Source organism: Gymnoscopelus microlampas (genome assembly GCF_963454915.1).
Source record: "Gymnoscopelus microlampas genome assembly, chromosome: 4".
Classification (NCBI taxonomy): Eukaryota; Metazoa; Chordata; class Actinopteri; order Myctophiformes; family Myctophidae; genus Gymnoscopelus; species Gymnoscopelus microlampas.
Genome location: NC_139941.1, coordinates 28168455 through 28174084, shown reverse-complemented (window position 1 = coordinate 28174084; position 5630 = coordinate 28168455).

The following is a 5630-nucleotide window of genomic DNA, read 5'->3' as shown; positions in this document are numbered from 1 at the left end:
GCTGCTTGCAGCTATATTTAGATATTTGATATTCATTTTATCAGACATGCCCCCCTTCCTATACAAACCCATTGTAACTTCAAACTCCATTTTAACCATGTTAGATTCATCGAAAACACCCGTCCTTGGTTCTGGGGTCTCACCCTGCCCTCCTAATGCATGAGGGGGCCGTGTTTTTCCGATTAATTTTTTCATTTATTTTATATATTTTTTTATTTTTTTCATTTTCCAATTTTTCTTTTTTTTAAATAAATGAAAAAAGTAATTGTAAAAACACGGCCCCCTCATTAGTAGGGCAGGATCAGTCACCAAAACCAAGGACGGGTGTTTTTGATGAATCTAACATGATTAAAATAGAGTTTGAAGTTACAATGGTTTGTATAGGAAGGGGGCATGTCTGATCAAATTTATATCAAATATCTAAATACTGAATCGAGCAACTTAAAAACTGTCTGGGGGGTTCACAAAGGCCTGAGTAGACGATAAAATGACCAAAGGTTTTTTTGAAAGTGAAATATCCCTTTAAGTAAAAAAGAGTACTTTGTCCACATTTTAGATTTTAGCTATATACTGTATGTATATAAAGGCCCAAGTTTTTCAGAAACTATTAGGATTTAGAACAGTGGTTTAGAAACATACATGTATGCATGCATGCATACACACACACTAGGGCTTTCACCAACTAGTCGACTAGTACATGTGTATAACCACTAGTCGACCTTGTTGGTACTAGTCGAATAGTTGATCAAATGAATTGCTATTGTTTTAATGCCATTACTACTATTATTATTATTATTATCCTCCTGCCTTTATTTTTTATCAAAAGGGGGTCAAAAGTATGCCCAATAATGCGCATATCCCCCCACGGATGTGTCGACCGGGTATGGTCTAGTATGTAATAATATATACAGGGGGGGGTCTAAGCCCAGACCAAGTAGACTCAGGGACGTCGCCAATGGCTGAGTTGGACGCCAGCGAGTTAGGAGCCATAACCTTCAGGTTAAGACAAGGCTGCTAGATGCCGCGCGCGCACACGAACACGACAAGCCAGTACGTTAAAGTGCAAGACGCCAGTGTGGAGACAGAATGCTACCAGCACTCTACACACACACACACACACACACACACACACACACACACACACACACACACACACACACACACACACACAGTCTCAGGAGTACAGTAAACATGCAAGTTAAAGCATGTCTGCTATAGAAATTAGAACAGGGTCGTTCTCTCTGCCCATCACTGTCTCTCTGTTTGTCTTTCTCACATTGTAAATTTTGCATTGACCTAATTATGCTTCATGTTGACACAAAACAAAAACGTTTCTATTTTGGATTATTGGAATTTGGACAAACCTTGTGTCACTTCACATCCCCCCTGCCCCCCCCCCCCCCCCCTCCTCTCATCAGTGCATCAGTAAGGGACAGTGACAGACTAGATTGTTGACTGACTGACAAATGTTGAGTGAAGGGAGTGTATAGGGAGGACCGGTGAGGGACAGCGGTCGACTGTTGGGAGTTTAGATGTGTGACAGGTGACAGACACAGGTTTACTCAAGGTCTTAACATCCATGACCCGACCAATCAATCAAAAGAGACGTTTTGAAACAAAATGTATAGTCTGGTAAATAGAGTGGCAGAAAAAAGGTTTACACGAGGTTGTGGAGTTGTTACAGGTAACCTACTGCAACATGCATGTAATAACCTACCAGTTAAATTGGCCTTTTAAGATAATTTACTAAAACAAACAGACAGGTAATATGTCTTAGCAAATGAATTGACACACCTTAACGTACCTATTTACAGTGTTTAATTTGGATAGATTTAATGCGACTGTAGGTGCTGTAAAGTAGTGGTCCCCACCGTGGGGTCCCCAGCTAAATGATTGATAGTTAGGAACCAAATGGACCCAAGGGTCTGTAAATGTGTGAGTGTACAAATGAAGAAATGCATGGGTCTCAGAGTGAAATCAACACTGAAGATTTTACAGTGTTTTATCTCTGTGGGATCCCAGAGACTAATCATAAAAAAAATAAATTATATCAAATGGGGGTCTGTGGCCTAATGCATATCAAACTGGGGGTCCGTGAAATTAAAATAAGAGAGAGATTCATGTCATGCTTTGTATTAATGTCTTGTCATGCCCTCTCATCATTCACAAATCACCTTCTGCCTGTCTATCTAAACATCTCTTATCCGCTTAAGTCTTAACTATGTGAACTCCAGCATGACCTCTGAGTTGAACTGAGTGATTGCTTAGCCACATGTCAAGGTAATAGGTGGCTTCCAATCCCATCAGCAAAGGGAAGCGTCTGTCTGGCCCTCCTACGAGATTTAGGAGGTAATTTAAGGATTGAGACAGGCAGCCGGTATTGGGCCGTTGCTATTGACAGGAGGGCTGCTATTGATGCAGAGTGGAGAGATGGATGAGGGGGTGTATTTCTCGCTCAAAGGGACTGCGCTCTCCACACAAGTACTTCAAAATGTTCCAAATGTAATCCTTTGCGGAATCTGGAATAGCTCAGGAGGTATACAGTGAGCACCTTAAGTATGTAAAAATGTGGAAAGTGAACCCGATGCCAGGATACCAAGCGTATGGTCATCTTTGCGGGTTCCATCTACTTTACATTACTACACATTACTCACTTACTTCACAAATGTCTTATTACCGTACATATAAAAAAAAAGAACTACAGTACACTGTTACCAGGTAATTAATTAGGTATTATTAGGTAGCTTAATTTGTCCACCTACAGTGCTTTTGGCAATAAGTGAATCCATATACAGACAAAAGTTCTTAGCTACCAATTCAATGCCTCCACAATAGCCTTCAAATTTACAGTATCCTGACTGTGCTATGTATAGAGCTTCATGGCAATTATTGTGTAATGTCTTGTCAGAATAGCATGGAGCTAAAACATCAAGCCATGTGTTGATCTCTACTATTGAAATTCTATTATAAATGATCTGTAAAAGCCACTAAATCCTCTCTATGAGGTAAAAGACCATTGGATGACCTCATTCACACCTCCGACTTCCAGGCTGACCTGTTTAATATAGGAGTAAAAATGTATCAGCCTGTTTTTTAAAATCTTTTCATAACTTTATTACAGTTGTTAAAATAGTGTCGGAGTGCGGCAGGAGGTAAAGCAGTCACCCGGGGACCACAACATTCCAGCCTCAATCCCGGCTTCTTCCAGCATCATGTCAAAGTGTCCTTGAGCAAGACTCTGAACCCTTAACTGCTCTCTGTTCAGTGTTGTTCATTGTACTGTACCTGCCCACTGCCCCTAACAGTTAGGTTATAGGACGGTGCAGATATCATATGTATGTAGAGACATAATCCATTTTGTGCAGGTGAGGAGAAAGTACTGGTATACAAATTCATTTCAGCAAGCTCTTGCTTTCAAATGGCAGCAGGCAATAATGTGTTCATGTATCCTTTGGCACCTGTGTCACTCTAATCACAACCAAGGCTGGCATTTCTAGACTCTCTAATTTAAAGTTAAGAGGTTAATTAGCTGTTCATTATCTTAATCAGAGCCAGTCTACGTCAGTAATGATCACCTCAGTCTAAGAAAGACACTGGTACTTTTTAATGCGAATGCACCTGTGACCCTCAGCCACGCACAGTCGCACACATACTCCAAAGACACGCCCGCCCACACGCACGCAGGCACACGCACACGCATGCGCAGGCACACGCACGCATGCACACAAATGCACGTACACACACACACACACACACACACACACACACACACACACACACACACACACACACACACACACACACACACACACACACACACACACACACACACACACACACACAGAGTATACACACACTCATACTCATGCACACACATACACACGCATGCATACACAGGCACACAAGAGGGCAGAGGTCTCGGGTGGATTAGTCAATTATTAAGCGGTCTAACCCTCTAAGAAAGAGTGTTATTGATTGATTATCACTGCAGGATTAATAATTTAGTTGTTTTAATAGCAGAGATATGGGAAGGGAAGGTGAGGAGGGAGGAAAGGAACAGAGAGAGGGACAGGACAGAAGAAGAGGACAGGGGGGGGGCAGAGGAGAGGGAAGATGAGAAGAAAGGAGACGAGTGCAGTGGATCAGATGAGGAGATGTGAAAGACAGGAATGAGGTTTGGAGAGCTTTTAAAGGAATACTTCATCCAAAAAATGACTCACCCCATGAATGCCTTGAATACAGTTTTTTGTTTTTGTCAGTTCCACCAGTTTTTATAGTATAGTTTGTTACTTTTGATGCAATAATGGTCTTTTTTCTTTAATTTATTTATTTTTGGTCTTAAAAAGGTCTTAAGTCCTTAAATTGTCACTTCAATGTTACCTGGGGACCACCCAAAAATCATGTGGGGACCCCCCTGGGGGTCCCGGCCCACAGTTTGAGAACCACTGACTTATAACATATTGTTACAGATGCATAGCTTCATGGTTTACCTGGTACCACACGGCTCTCTCTGCATTCTATATGTATTTGATTATTTACCTCTGGATAAGAGCCTCTGCTAAATACCTACATTTGAAATTGTAACTACACAGTAAAATCCTCAGTGTTAATGTAGCCATTTGTAACTCTGAGACTCTGAATAAACACTGAGGTGACTTTCAGCGATGGAAACTGCTTCAGTGGAGCTCCTCATGGCCCAACGGTGCAGCCCCAGTGTGTGAGTGAGTTTACATGAGTAACCTGTCCTACCCTGTAGGTCCTGTCTATTTATCTCCATCTGAGGATTTCTCACAGTTCTACATTACGTATCAACGTCAGATGTAGAATGCTTACACAGTAAAAAAAAAAAAAATCCTGAGTGTACATTGAACTCTGAGATTGTACGAATGTAAACCAAATGGACCCGTAAAGATCGGACCCTTTCCCCCCTCCCTATAGGGAGAAAGGGAGGTCACATCAGACCAGAGCTAAGACAGTGAAACAGGGGGAGGAAGGGAGAGAGTGGGAGGGATGGAGGGAGGGAGGGAGAGTGGGAGGGGGAAGAGGGGAGGGACAAGGAGAGAGCCTACTTCACAAATGCAATAACCCGGCCAATTCTGTGTATCGAAAAAGTAACACACTGATCGACACATTACAAAGCCACATATTGTCAGTGCAGTAAATTTGGCAATGCCAGGCAAGCTGATAACACGTTTTCCGCTTGTACATATTGAATAGGTGCTATAGTATTAATAGCTGTGTAGGTAGGCTACTATAGATATTACAGCCACCTTCTGATGATATGCTTATTGCTAAGATTAACATAACCATTGTCTTCATATCAAACAAATGTGTCACAGAGGCCCCCCACAGAAAGCACAGTGTTGGTATGAATGGAAATGTCTATTCTGTACTTTTATTTCTATGGAATGGCTTATCTGTCTTTTTCTCTTTCTTGCTTGTAGCTTGAAGGTATTACTTGGAGTTGCTTCCCACTATTGTATATATTGACCTTTAGCTCCCTGGGTCTGCCAACCGTTTGAAAAACACAGATTTAAACTGTCAAAGCAGTGAGTACATTGTTTTTTAACAAATACCAGGTCAGCCCCCCCCCCTTGTACCGCTGCCTTAAGTCTGAGGCATTTTGTCCA